The 23,554-nt window shown below is 35.1% G+C and overlaps 1 long non-coding RNA gene across 2 annotated transcripts in view; it reads right to left on the bottom strand.

Moving 5' to 3' along the window:
- Positions 1-7,499: 7,499 nt before the first annotated feature.
- Positions 7,500-23,554, bottom strand: part of LOC144234463 (uncharacterized) — a 222,707-nt gene continuing 206,652 nt past the window's right edge. For both annotated transcript variants that reach the window (XR_013335961.1, XR_013335962.1), the window contains 2 exons: positions 17,021-17,210; positions 7,500-7,558 (listed from right to left, as the gene is read on the bottom strand). This is a non-coding gene — a long non-coding RNA (uncharacterized LOC144234463). The remainder of the gene's footprint in view (positions 7,559-17,020; positions 17,211-23,554) is intronic.

Raw genomic sequence — 23,554 nt, 5'->3', positions numbered from 1 at the left:
GGCAATCATGTGTATATATGTATGTATGCATGTATCTATAAATAGGTATATAAATATAAATATAGAAATTAAATATAAATATATATACTAAATATGCATTCTGGATAGAAGTCTTTGTTAGATAGTTATTCCAATTATTTTTCCCTGTTTGTAGCTTACCTATTTATTTTTTAAAATGCTGTCTTTCAAAAATAAGTTTAATTTTGATAATGCCCAGTTTGGGGCTTCAGTTTTTCTTTTCTGTTTCATGCTTTTTATGTCCTATTTAAGGTATCTGTACCTGCCATGGGTCATGAAGACTTGTTCTTGTGTTCCCCTCTAGAAGTTTCATAGTGTCTATATCTACCTCTATGATTCATGCCAACTTAATTTTCTGTATCATGTGAGGTAAAAGTTGAGGGGTTTTTTTTTTTTTCATATTTTTCCATTGTTTTCCATATAACAACCGAGATGTTCAAGAACCATTTCTTGAAAAGACTCTTCTTTACTCATTCAATAATCTTGGTGCCTTTGTAAAAAAATAATCAATGGGTAGTTTATATGTAGGTATACTTTGGATTCTTTATTTAGTTCTATTATTAGTTGGCCCTTACCAGGATACTACATTATCTTGATTATCTTCAGTTTATCATAAGTTTTGAAATTAGCTAGTATAAGATTTTCCATTTTGTTGTTTTTCAAGACTGTTTTGTCTTTTCTAGGTCCTTTGAACTTCTATATAAATTTCATAATTGGCTTGTGCATTTCTATAAACAGCCTGTTGAGTTTTGACTAGGACCACATTGATCATATGGATCAGTTTGGAGAGAATGGACATTTAAAAAGAAATAGTGAGTTTTCCAATCCACAATGGACATATCTATTTATTTAAAACTTTTACATTTTCCTTGGCAATATTTTATAGTTTTCAATGTAAAGTTTTTGCATATCACTGATAACATTTAGTTTTTGGCATTTGATATACTTTTTTAAAGTTTTTTATTTTAATGTTTCATTTATTTCTGACAGAGAGAGAAAGACAGTGTGAGCAGGAGAGAGTCAGTGAGAAAGGGAGACACAGAATCTGAAACAGGCTCCAGCCTCTAAGCTGGGTGTCAATACAGAGCACAGATGCGGGGCTCGAACCAAGGAACCCTGAGATCATGACCTGAGCCAAAGTCTGACGCTTAACCGACTGAGCCACCCTGGCATTTGATATACTTTGATGTTAATAAAAATCTTAAATATCATTGCTAATACTTAATTGCTAGCTTACCTTCTGTGAATTCTATGTATCGTGTGATCTTGCTAAATAAATTTACTAGTGTTGGTATATTTTTGTAAATTCCTTAAGATTTACTATGTAAACAATTATGCCATCTATAAATGAAGACAGTTTTAATTTTTAAATTCTTAATTAATTTTTCATTTCCATTTAAAAATTTTTACATTTATTTTTTTTCTTGCTTTATTCAACTAGTTTGTACTTTCAGCAAAATAATAACAGTAACATCTCATAAATTAAATTTTTAATTTTTATAACTAAAGCCAGAATGATTTTGACAACTAAAGCTCAAACTTCTTGAGTAATTCATAAGCTACTAGCAATATACAAGAGTGCCTGTTTCCTTAACTACTCACTAGAACTGGATGTTCTAGATGATATTACAATTACTTAAAACTTTTACCAGTCTGTTGGATAAGGAATGGTACCTATCATGATTTACACTGGCATGAATATGCAAGGATAAAATAAAGATTTTTTAAAAAATGATTTTACTAATATATCATAAATAAAGAAAATTTAATAGCTCTTCTCTTTGTTATCAGTACACAGAAATGGAAAATGGAATTGCTAGCCTTCTAATTGTTTAGAAATGCATTTATTGAAAAGACAGAGAGCCAATATGAAGAAACTTATTAAACATAAAAAATATAAAATAAAATATTATTATTAATTGAGATATAATCCCACTATGAATCTTAATGCTCATTGTTTTCCTTTGTCTTGTTTGGGGAACTAGATGAAATTATTTTAAAGTGCAGATGATGGAATGAAGTTCTGAGAATAATAAAAACAGTAAAAAAGGATACTGAAGAGGAGCTTGCTTTCCAGGTATGAGAAATTACTATGAAGCCACAATCAAGCACTGGGATAGGCATATAGATTAGAAAAACAAAAATATAAGCCAGAATTATGAGGAATAAAGTTGGCTATTTTAGTTTAATGAATTTTTTTTTTTAATGTGCTGGCATAGATGATTACTTATCTGGAAGAAAATAGCTAGTTCACTTTTCATCTTACACAAAAATATATTTGATACAACTGGTAATATAAATACTAAAATAGTATAAGAATGTGCAGGAGGATTTTATATGACTTTCTGTAGGAGACCTCCTGAGACAAGATGGGATTTCAGAAACCATAAAGTAAATAGATATACTATCCACAATATATTTAAATTTAATAAATATTCTATACCAAAGGGTACATAATACAAATTTCATTCTAATTGCAAATATATTTATATATAACAGATACCATTAAAATAAGACCAGAAAGAATATTGACAACACATTATGATTGAAAATGAGTGATTCCATCAAACATAAAAAGATGTCCTATACAGAGATAATGGAAGGAAACATTTGATAGAGAAATCTGCAAAAGGTTTAAATGGGCAATTCACTGATAACAGAATTAAAAAGCACATGTGTGTGCACGTGTGTCTGGGATTCTTTTATTTATGGACAATCACTATTCCCCTTGTAAAAGTGATGTCTAATTACAAAGAACATAGGCTATCAGAAAAGCACTTAAACGGACAAGACAATCCCAAAATCTACCATCAGAAATAACATATATTTACCCTAGTTCAACAAAATTCCAGATAATATTCTTTGCATCTCCAGGTAGAAAAAATAAAATACTGTTATATAAAAATGGCAATATATAATTATTGAAGTCAAAATACTGAATTATTCTTTGCTTGAATTTAATTGAAGGAAAACATACTGAAATAAAATCAAAACCACTGCTGGACTTTTGAAAACACTCCACCAAAAAATATACTTCCTTCAAGGTTATAAGATTGGGAATATTTATTTTGAAAAATGCCATCAGGTTTTGTTTTCTCAAACCACTAAATTTCCATTATAAAGAATATTTTTACTCACCAAAATAAAAAAAAAATGAAGAAAATAGCAATCTCACATTTTTACAACTCCTCCCTCTCTCAAACTTAATTATTTTTATTTATAGTGCCCAGACTCAAATTGCTTCAACTCTTTTCTATAACTCATCAGTGTCTGGATTTGTTTTTTTTTTCTTTTTTTAAATCAGTACCCACCTTCAATTCTTTAATCATGGCTCTTTTATTTCTAAGCTTTTTGTTTTAATCTTTGCTAGATTTTAAGTGCTATTTTCAAGAAGAGTTCAGGGGTGTTACATTTTTTTGTATTCTTCCATTTAAAATATACTTGTCTATTTTTTAGATGCATATGGATATTTCATTTTTCTTTAGAACTTTGACATATTGCTTTGAATTTTTGAGGTATTGTTCTGTTATTTTCTGGCCTTGAATGTTGCTGAGCACAAGGCTCACGTTAGTTAGCCTGAACTCCCATTGTTCCAAGGTTTTTTGTAGCTGAATGAGTGCATTTTTTTCTTTATTGTTGATGCTAAATAACATTATCAGAACATAACTCAACACTGAGTGTCTTTTCATATTTTTCTGAAACTTAGTGTCTTCTCTCAATTTGCTGAATCGGTTCTTTCTTCATTTAATGAAAAATTTCTCTGTTTAAAATTTTGGAGGTTATTTCTTTTTCCTGTTCCATTCGTTAAATTCTCTTCTTCAGGGACACTGTTGTTATCTCATCTTTCTCTTTTTCATGACTTTTCTCTATTGGCTTTAAAATATTTCCCTTCTCCTCTGTCTTCCCCTTCTTCTCCCTATATTAATTCTATTCTTAATCTTTCCTCTGCGTCATTATTTTCAGATTTATTTCTATTTTGTTCTTTGCTGTTTCTCTTTTATTATTTCTATATCAGTGTTTGTTTTTTTCCAGTTCTAATCCCCTTCAATAATCTCATTTTGTTTGTTTTAATTCAATCGGTATCCATAGAAACATGTGAAGAATTTCCTTCTATTCTTTTGGATATTTTCTTCTAGGCTGGGTTTTTGTTCCTTTCATCCTGTTCCCCTCTTTTTCTGTCATTTTTCCTCTCAAGTAATTTGCATGTTTGATATGCCTTCCCACTGTCTGTCTTTACAATTGGGCTGTTTTTCCAGAGTAATTAACTTTGAGAACATAGTGTTTTGGGAGAGTGTTATGGTGTCAAGCCCAAATGAGATGACATAAGCCCTAACTCGTAACATCCTGGGCCAACATCCACATGAGAAACCCTTGGTTTGCCTCTTGACCCCCATTCTCTGATTCTTTCCTGCCATCCCATTCCTTCTAGCTCACACTGGCAACAACCATGTCTCTACCCTAGGACCTTTGCATTTGATAGTTCTTTTGCCAGGAACACTCTTTCCCACTTATTGCATTTTGTGGACATCACTTTAGTTATGACTACTCAAATGTCCTCAACTCTGAGAGGGTATGGGTACCCTCTCTCCCCATGCAACCATCATTTTCTTTACCATCAACCTGTTTTACTTTTTTCTTAATAGCACACATATGAGCAACACTGACATCATGTCATATTTTATCTCGTATTGTTTTTCTCAAGCTGATAGAATGCCCCCATGAAAGCACAAGGATGCATTATCTTCTTTTCCCAATCCTGAACATAGCTCATACAGGCTCTCAATAAGCTTAAGAAGCTAGGCATGAGAGACAGGAGGATGGACCTTAGGCTCCTGACAGAGGATCCCAACCGAAGACCACCCAGGGACCACCCCATTCCATTCACCTAGCAGTTGGTTTGCAGTTACAACATCCCATCAGAGGAAGAGTTAAGTTTGTTGTGTTTGTTGCACTTGTGTAGAAAACAACAGCAGTGGCTTATCCTTATTTGACCTATGTCTCTAGAATACAAATAATGTTGTGGTTTCCTACCCCATGCAGGCATGCAGGCGTTCTGAATACATCTTTGGAAAGGACATGCATAGTTGGCTAATTATTGTATAATCCAGGCTTGTCACTAAAATGTTGAGGACCTAGGACCCACACAAAAGAAAAAATATATATAAGCCCACATCCCATAGTTTCCAGGAGCCATTAGATGCCTCTCTTGAGTGGCCCACTCCTTCCCTGGAGTGTAGTTTAACAAAACAGCTTTTTTTTTTTCACTTTGTTAGGCTGCCCTGTAATTCTTTACTGTGGCAGCCAAAAGTACCAAGACTTCTTTCCTTTTCCATCTCACTCTCAGTAACATGAGTACCTGCTGCTGCTACTGGGGATAATTAAGAATAGACAATATTTATAAATTATACTCAGTAGCAATTGCCTCCTTTTCTTCCTGTATATTCAATTAAATGGTTTGCTATTTTTTTATTTTTACTCCTCTTTTGTTTTCTGAAGTTCTTCCATAAAGAATATAATGAAAGAATGAGTGACCTCATGTGGAACTCAGAAACCAACTCTGGAAATGAATCAAATGGACAGTAAAACTAACAGTTGTCAATTTTTTAGCACTTACTATGATTCATACTCTATATTATTTCTTTATATAAATTAATTTCAATTTTTTATAACAACCCTATAGGTAATGTTTACCCTATTTGTCACATAAAATCTCATATAGGCTTACCAAATATGAAGTTATAAAGCTAATAAGTGCTGGAAAGGTAATCAAATTCAGGAGTTCCTTACTCCATACCTATAATCCTTCTAAAATACCAAGTTTGACAACTATAAAAAATAGGTGTCTCTTAATAAAAGAAGGAGACAGAATTCTGTGAATTACTTCCCTTGGAAAAATAGAGTGAACTGTTCACAGATGCCTACAGAGATGGAATGGACACTTGACTCTCTTTGGTCCTGACTGGTTTTCTCATGTTTCCACGTAGAGCAAGTTATTTAGCCTCTATGGACATTAATTTTAAAATAGGTGTCTTTCAGGTATGATATTCTGTAAATGCTTGTTAAATGAACTTTTCAATGCATGAATAAATTAAATAGTATTCACTGCGTGGGCACTAAGCTTCCTAGTACTGTCAAGATAAACTCCCACAGATGGCCACAATATTAATACTACATGTAAATGATCCCTAAATATTTACCTTCTGTTTCTACATGAAACTAACATAGTTTTTAAACTCATTTTTAAATTCTTTCAGTCTAGTTATGCTAATCTGTCATGGTTTCCAATGTACCCAACAAATAAACCCAATCTGGTAAAGCTCAAGTCACAAGAAATTAGTAAATTAGATGCAATCTGAAAAAAATTAAGTTTGAGGAAATATCCAATTTCTGACCCTAATGGAAATAGTTGTAATCAATTGAGATGTGATGATTTCAGATAATCCACTGTCTTTCTTTACATGGAGTCTGGTTATCTAAACAGAGGCAGATAACACAAATATGCTTAAGAGAAATAAATTAGTAAGATTAATAAATAAATTTTCACGATAAAATCATTGAACAGGGATTTTTTTTCCTAAATAAACTAAAAAGTCTACTGACAATAATACCCAGTCAGGTTGTCACTGAGGAGCCTGAAACTAAGTCCTCCATTAAGAGCAATCTCAGGCTGCACATAGCCCCAGTTCTAGGAAAAGCTTCAGCTGAAGCCACCCTCGGACCACCCTCAGATCAGCCAATCAAAAGAAATGTGTAACATTCCTGTAGTCTGAGTCAGGGCTGGGAACTGCAGGTAGTTACTCTGTACAAACTAGCCAATCACTCACTGCTTGCTTAAACTCCACGTAGGCTCTTTGAGGTCACTTCATAATTGGTCATTTTCAAAGGATTCTCAAAGGTCATGATTGGGTCCCACCAAAAGTAACGGATGCTGCACCCCTGCGCTGGTAGACGGGTGAGCCCCTGCTCAAGCTTGTAATAAAGACCCTTATGTACTTGTATCAGTGTCGGCTCCTTGGAGGTCTCAGGGAACTCCCAATTTGGGCACAACATCACATTAGCTTTTAACCATTTGCTATGTTATTCTTCACTACAAGAATGAGAGATATAAAATCCCTGTCATACACAATGATATTCCAAATGTACACAGCCTCTCATTTTCCCCAAGATCCTTTCCATTTTTAAAATTTTAATTTTAACTTATTTATTTATGTATCTGAGAGAAAGAGAGACAAAGAGAAAGAGAGAGAGAGGGCAAGCAGGGGAGGGGCTGAAAGAGGAAGACAGGATCTGAAGCAGGCTCTGTGCTCACAGCAGAGAGCCCAATGCTGGGCTTGAACTCATAAACTGTGATATCATGACCTGGGCCAAAGTTCAATGCTTAACTGACTGAGCCCCCATGCACCCCCCATTCTTTTTAAACAAGACTTACAATGCTCTTTGTGACCAGATGTAATTGAAAGTACTCAAGCTGCACAAGGCTCAATGGATATTGGTTCAAATCCCAGTTTATCTTTGCCAATTATGTGCTCTCAGGAAAATTCTGTAACATAGAATAGAATCTGAACATACTTCCATGTTTTTAAGGCATACTAATAGACACACTAAGGCAGACTAATAATGCATACTAATATCTATTTCACAGAATTGTTTTAAAGATTCAAGAGATAATAAATAGCCTAACAGCACTCAGCACATGATAGGTCTGAAAAGAATAAAAGCTTTCCTTTCCTTTTTCAAAAAATTTCTTCACCTTATCAATGCAATATTAAATGAGAATATTCATATTTACTTCTGTTTTCTAAATATTGTGAAGTGATTTGGCTTGGATTAGCTAAAACTATACTTACATTCTGAAAAGGGCCTGATACCTTCAAATGTAATTGTAGCCTTTCAGAGAAAATTTGAAATAATGAAAACCTTGGAAAAAGACATCAAGGCTGACAACTGATTCAGAAATTTTTATTAATTTTAATGTTTTTAAAGCAATAGCTCATTTTTAGTACATTCTTTAAAACTACTCTCATATTACACATTTGTTTGTTGATATGTGAAAACATTCCGCCTTTAGTTTCTGGGGCAATCAAAAAATAAAATAGAATTTTTTAAAACACAAAAGAAAAAGATACTCAAATACTCATTTCCTTCCTGTTTCACACACACACACACACACACACACACACACACACACATTATTGAGTCCTTACGCAATGCCATGCACTGATCAGGGATGGGGGACACAACAGTGACCTCAGGGAGCTTACATTCTAGTTGGGAAAGACAAACCTAACAAGTCAATATTAGAATACAATACCATATAAGGTGCCATGTGATATGTAAAAAAGCAAGATAAGGAAGATTGGAAGTGCTGGGACAAAGGGAAGTTGTAATTTTAAATAGTGTGCTCAAGGTTGGTGTCAATGAAGCAAAAGCTTGAAAGACCTAAGGAAATGCGTTGAAGATTTCTAGGAGCAGTGCCGATTTACCCAGTAGGCACAGCAGTCACAGTGCCTAGGACTCACCATACTTTTGGGGGTTTACAAAAGTATTTTACTTTTTAAAAAATTTATTTGAGAAAGAGAGCTTGCGTGCACACGTACACGCATGGGAGGGGGAGGAGCAGAGGGAGAGAGGGGGAGAGAGAGAGAGGAGAGAGAGAGAGGAGAGAGAGAGAGAGAGAGAGATTGAGAGAGAGAGAGAGAGAGAGAGATTGAGAGAGAGAGAGAGAGAGAGAGAGAATCTCCACACTGAGTGTGGAGCCAGCTCAGGGCTCGATCCCACAGCCCTGGGATCATGATCTGAGCTGAAATCAAGCATTGGTTGATCAACTGATCAGAAGTAAAAAAATGAGTGTTTAGTATTGAGGAAAATGTTTAAATTTTTAACACAGACAGGACTGTAGTTATCTTTATATCACAACAATCATAAAATACACTTTTAATATATATTAAGCATATTTTAATTTTACACCTGAGTGTAATATGGATATGTGACATATACACGTATTGAGGTTTTGATGAAGTAAAGGACCCAACAGGGCATAGTGCCTAAGGCCCAGGAAGGTCCTAATGCAACTCTGTTTGGGAATGGGGCTTCTAATCAACAGACTCGTTAGCATCAGAATGGAATACGTTAATGAAATATAATAGGCTATATCAGCTAAGAAACAGTTTGGGAAGAATTTGTAGGGCTTTTAGAGACTTACAAAACTAAAAATGCTTTGTCATTTAAATCCTACCATTGCATTTTAAATCCTCAGACACCTAATTAGAACACAAAAGATGAGCTATAGGAGTTAAAAGTAGAAACAGCTTTTGTTTTTACAGTTGTCTGCTGATTTATTATTTCGTATAAATTTTCCCAGTATCTCTGATGACACTCACACTGATGAAAAGCCCTCAATGTACTTCATAGAACTAGTACAGCCTGGCTTACAAAAATAAAAACTCAACCTTAAAAGAAATTGGTGGTAATTTATTTTCATCAGGCAAATCATGGAATAGCAATGAGGGTTTAAATTTAACTTTTTCAGAATACCCCCAAGGACCAACTAAAAGTGTATCTCAGGACCATGGAGAAAAGGAAGGTAAAAAGCAGGAGGAGAAATTGGAACACTTGGATGGCAAAAGAATTTGGTGAAAGATAAAGAACCAGGTTAACACACAAAATATCACCGACTGAATTCCAGAATTGATGGGAGTCTTTAGAAGTTAGAAATCTGTTATTTTTATGTAGATTTTGGGGGGGGAATTTAAAAATTCCATTCAAATTCAACCATTTTTATTTTCATTCTCACATAAAAGAGCCCCAATATTCCCTAGTCTATCACCTGTTAGCTGCATTTAAATTTTAGAATTCAAATTTTGAAGAAAACTTTCTTTAGCAGTTTTTATATACTGAGTTGGTCTGTGGGTGGGGCCAGAGGTGGTGGAATGGTGGAGTGTGTGTGTGTGTGTGAAAGAGAGAGAAGAGACTGAAAATGACTGCTTGATTCAGAGAGAGGAAAGAAGCAAGTAGTCGGTGAGTCCTAGTAAGTATAATCATAAAGAACAAAAATGAGCAGGCTTCCTTTCACATAATTTCTGATATGGAGTTTTGTTGTTGTTGTTTTTTAACCGCTCCTCTATCTTTTTATTAATCTGTCATCCACTAATCTCTCCCTGGATTCCCAGACTTTACTCTATAGGTATATAGGTAAACAGCAATGTTATAATCCTTATCACTTAAATAAATCAGAGAGGAAAAACATGTAGATATGGGATAAGTGAAGGCATAGAAAAAAATGCAGGAGTTGAGATAAACATTACATATTCTACAAAACTGTTTTGGGGATTCAAGAGATTGTATATCTACATAATTGTATATAACTGAAGATGAATTAAGTTAGTGATTACTTGACATATTTTTCTTCATTCTTATTTAAATATCAGAAGAATTTTCAATTAAAAGAGTAAGCAAGGGGTGCCTGGGTGGCTCAGTCAGTTGAGCATCTGACTTCGGCTCAGGTCATGATCTCATGGTTCATGAGTTCGAGTCCTGTGTTGGGCTCTGTGCTGACAACTCAGAGCCTGGAGCCTGTTTCAGATCCTGTGTCTCCCTCTCTCTCTCTGCCCCTCCTCAGCTTGTTCTCTCTCTCTCTCTCTCAAAAATAAATGAAACATTTAAAGAATTTTAAAAGAGTAAGCCAAATGTGCTGATTTAGTGGTGGTTGACCATAGCTAAATGGAACATGAAGAGGTTATTTAGAAATTATTTTTTTCTGGTACCCCCTCCTCTATCTTCCCGTGTACATTGTCCGAACCTCTCTTACACTTTAATCATATTGATATCAATTATGATAGCATCTCCATTGTGAATATGAGTATTTTGATTTTCCCTTTTAATTGTATGTATTTAAAGTAGCCATTTTCTTTACATTTGTAGGCTGCTTGCTTCTAAAAGAGACCCAGAAAAGTACAGGTTCACAGTAAATATTTGGTTAATTGAATTAAATGTTAAGAAAGTAATTTATACTCTTACTATGCTATCCTTCAGAGCATAAGAAATTCATTCCATGGTTATAAGGTGCAGCATGCATACTTTTATTAAGTGATGACTTAGAGATACAAAGTATTTAATACGTTTCTCAAGCAATTTACGTTTTACCAATTCTTGGGAGATGTCCTATTTATTAATATATTTATTAATATATTTGTCACACTCAGAAGATCAGGAGAGAAAGTTCAGTGAAGAGGCTTGAAGGAGATAAGAGAAGAGGACTAAAATCATGGCTATTATTGCCATATGGATTTGCACCTCTTCACTGAACTCAAAGGACACTCCATTCTCCTGGAGAGTTATTTGTAACTCTGGATGGTCAGATAATTGCCTGTTAAATAGTGAATGAAAATTGTCAGGGGGTGACTGAAAATGCAAGCCATTTACATTCCTCAGGAGAATTTGCAAAGTAGTTCTACAGCTCAAAGTAGTTTAAAGGAAAGTGGGTTGAAGGGTCATTGAAGAGAGATGCAGCTGATAAAGGTTGATTGGAATTTCTTGTCGTATTAGCCAGTTAATGGTGTATTTAAATTATCCTGTAGGCTCTTTCATTATACCTTTATTTTCAGAGTTTAACTCTTTTTTAAGTTTGAAAGTCCTAGCCGAATTTTTCAAATTCAAAGGTGAATAATTCAAATGCAGGAGGGAGAATACTACTTAGACCTAAAGCAAGGTGAAAAGAAGCCTGATATACTGGCCACCAACCAAGGAAGTCAGCAAGGTGAGGCCCATTTTACAGAAAGCTGCTAAAATCGTCATCACTGGGTGAGAGTATAGGATTTGGGCCCAGGGTGGGCATTCATGTTGTATTTTGAAGGGATTTTAGAAGAATGTTAGAATATTTAATTATTTATTTATTTATTTATTTATTTATTATTTATTTATTTATTAAATATTTAGAAGAATATTTAGAAAAACATTATTATAACATAATGTATGTTATAATAAAAATTTTTCAAATAGCCTATTGATGTTTGTTGTTACTTATTAATTTTGGTCTCAGAGATTGCCCTATAAATTATAGAATAAAATTTAGATAAATATTTTTCTTTAACATTCCACGGATCTACCAACATGAATTTTCCATCCGTTATTAATATAAAGTTATTTAATATTAGAGAACATGTTACCAATTCATTTAAAATCATGTTTTAGAGCAACTTTTAAATAATTTCTGCTACTTTCCTCACCAATCCTTAACTATTTCTTAATTATAGCAACCTATTTATCATAAAAAAATGCATCCTGGTAGACTGAATCTTACACTGGGATCAGTGCTCTCCTTGAAATCAACTACAAAAGATAATACCTTTGAGGAATTAAGTCTGTGACTGCCATCTTTTCAAGGCGCTGATTACATGCTTCTTCACAGGTTTTATCTTCTTTCACTGTGTTCTTTCCTTCCTTCAGTTCATTTGGAAGAGATAGAAAGTGTTTGCTCATTTGGATGCATAATGCATAGTCCCTGGGCCAGCAGCATCACCATCACCCGGGAGCTTCCTAGAGGTGTCAATTGCTGGCCCTACCCCAGTTCTGCTGTATCAGAAATCTGGGGGTGGGCCCAGCAATCTGTGTTAAGAAACTTTTCAGGGAATTCTGATGCACACTCATGTCAGAACTATTGATTTATATTCCATGGTTAGTTTTTTCCATAAAGAAGATGGTACTTCTCTACTCAGCTTATTGTTTTTCTTCCTTTTTTTTTTTTATCAACTATTGAAAACCCTGCGAGCTACACATAAAATTCTTCCCCCTCAAATAATCTGTTCTTTCAGCTTCAGCCCCTAAATGCCTGTGTTCTGGAATCTCAAGTATCATTTTCTTGAATAGCCCATATCCCTAATCAGGAACAGACATTTTGCAAACTACAGAAATAAAAGAATTCAAAAGACATTTAGAGGCGTCTGGGTGGCTCAGTCGGTTAAGCGTCAGACTTCAGCTCAAGTCATGATCTCACGGTTCGTGGGTTCGAGCCCCGCATTGGGCTCTGTGCTGACAGCTAGCTCAGAGCCTGGAACCTGCTTCAGATTCTGTGTCTCCCTCTCTCTGACCATCCCCTGCTCATGCTGTCTCTATCTTTCTCTCAAAAATAAATAAAATATTTTTTTAAAAAGACGTTTAAACAGGTTCCATTATAACATGCATTGGTAACAGTACATATCTCATGTTCTATACTGGGAAAAAAATTAAACTTGAGAAGTTTCACAAAAATAAAAGAAGATACTGTTGTGCTCGAATCACGAGTCCCCAGAGACCTCCAAGGAGCTGACACTGATGCAAGTACATAAGGGTCTTTATTACAAGCTCGAGCAGGGGCTCACCCGTTAACCAGCGCAGCGGCAGCAGGGTGAAGCCCCGAACAATAGGGAGCAGGGTTTTTATGGGGTAAGGGACCGAGGTGTTACGGTGCACACATAGTACGTATAGCATCATCACATAAGCACCAGTCATAATTGTACACACCCATGGTAACAGTTTTGGCCATTCAATATCTGTGAGGTGTCCATTACTTTTGGCAGGACCCAATCATGACCTTTGAGAATCCTTTGAAAATGACCAATTATGAGGTGAGCTCAAAGGGCCTACGTGGAGTTTAGGCAAGCGGTGAGTGATTGGCTAGTTTGTACAGAGTAACTACCTGCAGTTCCCAGCCCTGACTCAGACTACAGGAATGTTACACATTTCTTTTGATTGGCTGATCCGAGGGTGGTCCGAGGGTGGCTTCAGCTGAAGCTTTTCCTAGAACTGGGGCTATGTGCAGCCTGAGATTGCTCTTAATGGAGGACTTAATTTCAAGCTCCTCAATATTAAAAGAGAAAGCCCCCCATCTTATTTGAAAAGGTTGTAGAAACCAAACTACTCTGGATTTAAAAAATAAAATGGTTGGATTGATCTCTCTAAATCCAGAGATATTGAGTAAAATAATTTAAAGCTAATTTCAAAAATATGATCAAAGAAGTTTCTTAGATTCTTTTTATTATTCTTAATTATTTTTAAGTTTATTTACTTTGAGAGAGTGCACGCATGAACAGGATAGGGGCAGGGAGAGGGAGAGAGAGAATCTCGAGCAGGCTCAGTGCTGTCCATGCAAAGCCTGATGCGGGGCTCAATCTCATGAACTTTAAGATTATGACCTGAGCTGAAATCAAAAGTGGGACACTTAACCAGCTAAGCCACCCAGATGCCCCTATAGTCTTTCAGAAATTGGTTTTTACTACTATTGCTTAAAGAGTCCATTTTTAATGGTTACAAAATTTTAAGGACTGGCTGGAGGGAGTCACTACTCTTAATTTTCAAGTAACACAGCCAGCAAACATCCCTGGAAATATCACTTGGGTGGAAGAAATGTTTCTTCTTTAAGAACACAGTGGAAAGTTAGCACCTGCTAAGTGGGAAAAAGTAATCACTGAACTTTTTTTCTTTTTCTCTCCATGTAGAAAGAGTCTAAGTAGCTTTCTACTTCTTTCAGCTTCTTGCTTGGAAAGGAAAATAGAGACTCCAAAGAAACTACAAACTTTTGAGAATGATTTCAGCAGTGGATTCTTAAAGGGCAGCTAGACAAAAGTATCCTCACTGAGTTCTTGGGCTTTAGCTTAGATAACAATCTAACATCCAACACTGAAAATTCTGATTCCATGTCCCACTTCCCATTAGAACTCCCAGTGATACCAATTCAACAGACCTGGGGCATGGCCCTGCAATTTTCATTTTTAACAAGTACACTAAGATGATTCTGATAAGATGGTAAAAGTCTACACTTTTAGAAAATTGGCCATGATCAAGCTAGTTCTATAGCTTGCAGGACAAAGAAGCCATAGTGTAATTAGAAGATGGTGGATTTGAAATATTTAAGCCAGTATTTCCAAACAAGTAGTTTCCTTAGAACATTAGTTCTGGTATGTTTAGGTATTAGTGCTCTAAAAACCAGGGTTCTGTGGTTGTATACTTTGAGAAAATGCTGCACTCCAAATCTTCTATTCAGAAGTTTGATTCTCGGGGGCGCCTGGGTGGCTTAGTCGGTTAAGCGTCCGACTTTCGCTTAGGTCATGATCTCGTGGCGTGGGTTCGAGCCCCGTGTCGGGCTCTGTGCTGACGGCCAGCTCAGAGCCTGAAGCCTGTTTCGGTCTGTGTCTCCCTCTCTCTCTGACCCTCCCCTGCTCACGCTGTCTCTCTCTCCTAGAAATAAATAAAAATTAAAAAAAAAAAAAGAAGTTTGATTCTCAAAGCCTATTAGCACATTAGAGGCCCCTGAAAAATTCCTCAATTTAAAAGCAGAGTTTACACAAAACTGACTCTTAACTATAGAGAACAAATTGAGGGTCACCAGAGGAGAGAGGGTTGGGGGGATGGATGAAAAAAAATGATGGAGATTAAGGAGTGCACTTAGCATGATAAGCACTAAGTAATGTATAGAATTGTTGAATCACTATATTGTACACCTCAAACTAGCATAACACTGTACACTCACTATGCTGAAATTAAAATAAAAAACTTAACTTAAAAAGGTGAAAAAATTAGTAAAAACAGGGCTTAGATTTTATTTAATAAACTCCTTTGCAAAGGACTTCTTTCTCTCATAAACTTAGTAATATTTTTCCAGAAAAGTTTTTTCCAATAACACTTGTTTGGAACAAATGGGTCAAAATGTAAAATTCTATTCTGTTCTGGTGCAAAAGTATTTTAAAGATGTCAAAAGTGTCAAAGATAAAGATACTAGCTAGAGTGGTAAGGACAGATTTTAATCAGTAATATATTTTTGCATTAGGGAAAATAGAGGTGATTGGGTATTTCAAAGGGAGGGCAACAGAGGGTGTGAGCAGGAACTCAGTAGAGTTAAGAAGTGAAAAATGACAAAAAAGAAGGAAGGGGCTGGTCCATGTGAAACCCATCTGGGTTTGCTAACTGCTGCTTATGAACGTTAGTTTCCTATCCTCCCATAGAGCTCGAGAGACATGGGGCCCTGTCTTCAGGTGTTGGCTGAAACAGACAGTAAATTCTTCTACCAGCCTTGGGTTTTCTCAGGGGGTCATATCAGCAGGAGCAAGGGTCATCCTCAGAATGCAGTCTTGAGCTATTAGAAAGTACGTTAGTGTTTGTTGAGGTCTTTATAGGCCAAGGTTGAGTCTTAGTGCAAAAGAGGGCTCAAAGGGAGAGTCCCGGTTAGAGTTTTACTGTTTGATCAAAGAAGGAATCTTTGTCAGAAGTAAGTGAGGGGAAAAAAGCAGTTTTGGTCTCCAACTCAAATCAGGAAGTTTCTCTAATCTCCCCATCAAAAAGGGAGTAGAATGAATTCTCCCCACCCATCATCTTGGAGCACTACAAAATATGAAACAGAGCACTCTGAGGAACAAAGCTGCAGGGTCAAGAAAATGGTAACAGAAGCTCTTTATAGATTAAGAACAATAATAGTATTAACTAGTACTTAGAGCTAATATGATTACTAGTTTGTAATCAAAATATCTTTCTTCTTGTCTCTCACATTCCCTTAAGAGTTTATGCAGTTGGCTAAGATTTATCCCCTGCCACTGAACTCTGGAAAGCCTTGTGCCTTTTCTGGCCACTCTTTAATAGTAAAAGCATTGGACACAGTCTTAATTCAGTAGTCTAAAAAGCTCAGACCAATATATTAATGATTATAATTATATAATATAAACTTACATGACTATATATTACATGATATGCAATATTATATATTACAAAATATAAAATACAAAATTATAATAATTACTTCAGTCTTCATTCAAAAGGAGGACTTCTCCACAAGTCTGCCACTTCCCCATCTGTGCCCCCTTGTCAATGGGAAAGACTGTATGGAAGTTTTTTAGTTACCTTATTCCTCAGCTATTGTTGCAGACACTTCCAGGTTTAAAGCACAAGAAGGGAGGAAGGGAGAGAAAAGGAAACATACTTGACAAATATACCATATGTTACCTTCACACTTATTGATCCAGGTAATACTTAAACATACCTGCTTATCTTGTGGGGGCTTTTCTCAATTTCTTGGAGGCACCTATGCGTCCTTCTCTGACTGGGGCTTTCAGGTACTCGGCAACACATTTTCTCCCTCTGGTCTTGCCCCTTCTAGCCCAGGTTTTCAGGTGATGTGCCCTTCTAAGGCTCACTCTATTAGAGTCCCAGTGACTTCCCAAGTGATCCTCCTGGATAAAAATAAAAACCATGGTGGTCTTAGTTTCGCTACCATTTGGTCCACATTTGGTTCACTCCTCCAACCTTTACTTTGGTTAAGTTCTGGGAGTAGATACAGACTTGAAAACAATTATTTCTTTGCTGTCAAAGCATCTGGCTGCTTTCTCTTGCCCTCTAGATTTCCTGCACAGATGTCAACCAGTCTGTTTTGTCTGCCATTTTCCTAACTGGTTCTCCATTTGATCCTGCAGCAGCTCCTCATTATAGACCTGAATTAAGTAGGCAGCACTACTTCTCTTTGGGTGGGTAGGTAGCAGAACTTAAAGCCTCGTATGTGCTTTCCTAATCCTATTACCAGATGAAATGAAGGATGCCCAGTTACATTTGAATTTCAGGTAAACAACAATACATTTTTAGTACAGGTATGTACTATGCCAATACTGTATTTGGGATATATATTATTTGTTATTTTTCTGCTACTCAAATGTAACAAGGCATCCTGTATTTTCATTTGCTACATCTTATCAACCTACACCCAAGAAACTTCTCAAATCTTTCCCTTCCATATCCGGTCTCCAACTTTTTTTTTATTCTCTAAAAGTTTTGCAAACTCATTCTTTAGATTTCTCAACTCACTTTGTTTGAGCACCTTACATTAGAATTTCTAATCAATTGTATCCTGGTATAACACTTAAAACACAATGTAACAACTGTTTACATTGTTAGCCACAGACATTTTGCAGAGCACTGGAGACAGCAAATCTTTATAGGACAACTCTGGGTATTTTTAAATGAACTTTGAGCATTCACAGAGAGACTGTTTGAAATAGTCACAAGGGCTCTTACACAAAGAATTAGTGTCCAAGTAACAACAGACTAGTGTAAGGATGGAATGGCACACAAAGGATAAATCAGTGACATTAAAATGGGGAAAAAAAGGATGAAGGGGGCGCCGGGGTGGCTCAGTCAGTTAAGCGTCTGACTGAGGCTCAGGTCATGATCTCTCAGTTCACGGGTTCAAGCCCCGCATCGGGTTCTGTGCAGGCAGCTCAGAGCCTGGAGCCTGTTTCAGATTCCGTGTCTCCCTCTATCTCTGCCCCTCCCCAGCTCATGCTCTGTCTCTCTCTGTTTCAAAAATAAATAAAAAATATTAAAAAATTATTTTAAAAAAGAAAAAAAAGGATGAAGATTATAGACAGCACAGGAGCAGAGAGTTCGTTCTGTTAGCTAAAATGTTTTACCATTTCCTAAAAGATAAGGAAATTAAAAATAGTAGAAGAACACTGAGCATTTCCAATTTTTTCACATTAAGGTAAATTAATTTTATATCCATTATTGTTAGTCATTTCTAATAAATTATTTTTGTTGTTTTCAATAAAGACCCAAGTTAAACAACTCCTGTTCGTACTATAGGCCTGTATCTGGACGTGGATAGAACTGATCTACAAACTGTAATACTATATGGATTCATTTCAGTCAATGAGTTTTTGAAATTGTTTAAAGACTTCTGGTAACCAAATTAAGGTAACAGCTTAGTAAAAACTCTCAGAAAGAACTTGACTCTAAGAAAGAATTCTAGCTTTGTTAGAAAACAAGTTGTTTGGGAGGATTATGAAAAGATAGTAACCTATACACATAGGCCATTTAATATTTTTGCCAGTTCTTTGGGGATAGTTTCCTCGAAGTGTGATAGTTGCATTAAAGGGTAAAGGGTCATGAAATTTTCCTAGATATTGCCAAATTCAACTCAATGGCTTTGGAAAGGTATATGTGCTTATTTCCTTGTTTCTTAGAACAGCATCTGATGAAACTTTTAAATGTTTGTCAATATATTCTTATATATTTATGCTTAAATTATTTATCTTTTCATATAACATTTTTTAATGTTTTATTTATTTTTGAGACAGAGGAAAACAGAATATGAGCAGGGGAGGGGCAGAGAAAGAGGGACAGAATCCATGAAGCAGGCTCCAGGCTCTGAGCTGTCAGCACAGGGTCCGACACAGGGCTCAAACCCACAAACTGTGACATCATGACCTGAGCTGAAGTTGGATACTTAACCAACTGAGCCACCCAGGGATTCCTATCTTTTCCTATTTTAGATGGAATCTTCTCTTTGTTTATATCTTCTAACATTTGTTTACATATATGAAGTTTCTAAATTTTGAATTTTTTATATATTGTGATTTTCAAAAATTCACTTATAGTTTGCAGTGATTTTACTTGGAATCTTAGTACTTTTGCTTATATTCTACTGTAATAGAGATTTTTGACGCTTTGATTACAATCCTAATTTCTAAAGATTTTTTGACTAATTACCTAATATCTTTAGTTCATTATCACACAGTAGTACAGATGATTAGTAAATTTGGCTGTTTCTTTTTTTTTTTTAATATCTTTATTTATTTCTAGGAGAGAGAGAGAGACAGCGTGAGCAGGGGAGGGTCAGAGAGAGAGGGAGTCACAGACCGAAACAGGCTCCAGGCTCTGAGCTGGCAGTCAGCACAGAGCCCGACGCGGGGCTCGAACCCACGAACCGCGAGATCGTGACCCAAGCGAAAGACGGACGCTTAACCGACTAAGCCACCCAGGCGCCCCTGGCTGTTTCTTTGGTGAGAATGTCTTTGATATCTCCCTATTAGAAGGAGTTGACTTTTGAAAGGCAGAACATATTAAGCAAAGATCCATCAGTTACTATTTTATTATATATTTTTGTCAAAGATAGGTGTCACATTTTGTCAAATGATAACTGTCAAAATTTTATGATACATTACTAGTATTAAACTATGTTTGTATGCCTAAAAACCCCACTTAGTCATGATATATTTTCTTTTTTAGTATACTTTTTTCTTGAAAAATGCCCAAATTATTAGGCACAATTCAAGGAATGTTTACAATGTAACCATAACTCATATAGCAGTGTATATAGATCAACAAACAATACATTACAAAACTCTGGAAACCCTCTCATGCTGCCTTCTAATTACTGTTAATTCTCAACAGAATAACCACTGTCTTTCCTTCAAACACCATCATTTGTTTATTATGCCCTCATTCCTTGGAGGCTCTCACAACTCAACCCATTAATGCTATAGCAATGTTGCTTTCATCTAAGCCACAATATCAAAAGTAGTAGTGACTAAGGGCGGCTGGGTGGCTCAGTCGTTTAAGCGTCCGACTTCGGCTCAGGTCATGATCTCAAGGTTTGTGGGTTCGAGCCCCCTGTCGGGCTCTGTGCTGACAGCTGGCTCAGAGCTTGGAGACTATTTCAGATTCTGTGTCTCCCTCTCTCTCTGACCCTCCCCTGCTCATGCTGTCTCTCTCTCTCTCAGAAATAAAAATTAAAAAATAAAAAAAAAGTAGTAGTGACTAGCCACTGGCGGCTATTAAATATAAATTAAGATGAAAAACCAAGTAAACTCAAAAGAATAAAACTAAAGCAAAAGCTGAAATAAATGGTAAAGTAAAAAACAATACCATTGTTAAAGAAGTGGAGTTTTTTTTGAAAATTGGTGAATTTACATAGATCATTGGCTAACTGATTCAAACCACGAAAGAAAAGAGAAAAACCATACAAATACCTCACAATAGCAATGATATTGGAGAAATACCAAAAAATACAGACAAAAATAAAGGCTTCATATATATTAGTACTTTGTTGTCTCTCTCTCTCTCTGTCTCTCTCTCTCTTTTGCAAATAAATTTGAATATGTGGTTGAAATAGAGGGGTTCTCTATTAGAATTTAAATGATCAAAAAGACCTTATGTGAAAATAAAAGTCTAATATTTTAAAGATTTTGTTCAAGTTTGTCTAAAATATTAATTAAAAACATAGGACAGACATCACAATTTTATTCAATAAAGGCCTTGGGAAGTAAAGGAAATTCTTAACCCACTTGTTTTTTAGAATATAAAGTATAGGAGAGTCTTTATCATAGCTGGTTTATTATACTTATAATAAAAATAAATAAAGTATAAGAGAGTCTTTATTTTTATTATAAGTATAATAAACCAGCTATGATAAAGACACATGCAACCAAAAGCAATGATAAATTAAAAGTGAGAATATGTATGAAAAAGAAGAGACACTATTTTATCTATTTAAGTTATATTTCTGTATATTTTGTATCTTGGCATCACAAGATTAAGTACATGTGTCCATTAGCTTTTAGAAGAGCAAGGTCTTGATATTCTGATTTTTAACTATAAGCAATTTAGTGCCATAACTTGTGTATAAGATCCTTAACCTGGGGATTATAATTATTGTAAGGCTTGATTTTCCTTCTTGTTATAATAAATTGTATTAGCTTGAATATGATGATTGTAAGAAATTGAATTATTATCACTTGTATTGGGTTAAATGGTGCTCCCCTGAAAGATCTGAATGATATGTCCATGTCCTAACACCCAGAATCCATATATGTGACCTCAGTTGGCAGGAGGAGCTTTATAGATATAATTAAATTATGGATTGTGAGATGAGGTCATCCTAGATTATCTGCATGGACCCTAAATTCACTGACAATTATCTTCATATGGAGCTAGAAAAGGAAGGGAAAGATTCTTCCTTAGAGCCTTTGGAGGGATCACAAGCCATGCTGACACCTGAATTTTGGACTTCTGAACTCCAGAATTGTGAAAGAATAAATTAGTGTTATTTTAAGCCACTTAACTTGTAGTAATGTGTTATGGCAGTCCTATGAAACTAATGCATCACCTCTGTGGCAATGTTCACACTACTACTGTGATGATTACCTGTTATCTATCAATTCATTTTATTTGTAACTCTCCACTATAGGTGTGGTATAACTTTTCTTTCTTAAGAAAAAGCATTAAAATATTTTGTCTTCAATTTCTTAGTGTTGGTCTGTTTGGGACAAATAAATTAGTCATTCCAGCAGATTCTTTTTATACCCAAATACAAGCTATTTAATATGTAAAATGAATAAAAAAATATGAACAGAACAGCAACGATGGAAGAAACTTGCCCATTCTCTCGCCCCTTACCCACTCCTTATGCTTCTTGCCATGATGTTGGGTTCAGAAATTTCACATTTCAAAGTTTTAGATTTTTAAGTAATAATTCCACAATTGAATTATGTGATAGTGAAATTTGGTCGAGATAGAAAACGCATTTTCTTTTTTTTTTAAATGTTTTATATTTATTTANCGAACCATGAGATCATGACCTAAGCGAAAGTCGGACGCTTAACCGACTAAGCCACCCAGGCGCCCCAGAAAAAGCATTTTCAATTATTATAGTAAAAATAATCTAACAACAAAGTAATACTAGAAACAATGATGATATATTAAATATATCTTTATAAATGCTAATGAAAAATTTTAGAGGATAAAAGTAGGATTTTTTTAACGTAAGATTTTTGTTTTTGTTTTAATTGTTTTTAAGTTATTTATTTTGAGAGAGAGAGAGAGTACAAGTAGCCTAGGGGCAGAGAGAGAGAAGGGAGAGAGAGAATCTCAAGAATGCAGAGCCCACCATGGGCCTCGAAATCACAAACTCTGAGATCATGACCTGAGCCGAAACCAAGAGTTGGATGCTCAACTGACTGATCCACCCAGGTGCCCCTAAAAGTAGGATATTAATAGAATGCATCTCACTGAAATTATGTTTTAATAACAGACTATTCATTACAAGCAAATACAGGAAATTACCATTATTAAATCCAAGGAGACAATAATAGTGAGTACCTCAACTGAAGCCAAAACTGTGTTTATCAAATTTTAACATCTTCCCATAATTTTTAAACTTTCAAAGTAGAAATAAATGCTAATAGCAGCATCATGTCTTATGATAACATATTGAAGTCATTTGCACTAAAAGTCACTACTTTAAAATATTCTGGAAGTTCTCTCTAATATTGATTAGATAATACAAATAAATGAGAAGTGTGAATGCTTGAAAGGATGAGTGAATAATAAAAATTATTTTAAGATTATATAGTTCATTACATATAGCATCAAGATAATCAGTAGTTTACAAAAATGTCAAAATTTTTTCTATATATAAAATACATACAATAAAGAAATAATCTCATTATTAATAGCAGCAAAATGTTTGAAATGCATTGACAAAAGATTGACATTTAATATACAGAAATTATATATTAAAGAAATACTTAAAAATTATGATGAGTAATATCAATATGTTTTAATAAATAAAAAAAGATTTCCATCTATGGCAATATGATGGATCAGAGAGCCTAAATGATTACCTTCCTAAAAATTTTTTTCTAAAGAGTTGCTTTTAAATAAATAACCAAGCTCATTTAAAAAAATATCAGAATTACTTTGAAAAAGACTGAAAATAGAAGTCTGTAGATGTAAAGAATTGGGC

Source organism: Crocuta crocuta, unplaced genomic scaffold (genome assembly GCF_008692635.1).
Source record: "Crocuta crocuta isolate KB4526 unplaced genomic scaffold, BGI_CrCroc_1.0 scaffold154, whole genome shotgun sequence".
Classification (NCBI taxonomy): Eukaryota; Metazoa; Chordata; class Mammalia; order Carnivora; family Hyaenidae; genus Crocuta; species Crocuta crocuta.
The sequence above is the reverse complement of the archived record's forward strand: the minus strand, read 5'-3'. Positions and strand labels throughout refer to the sequence as shown.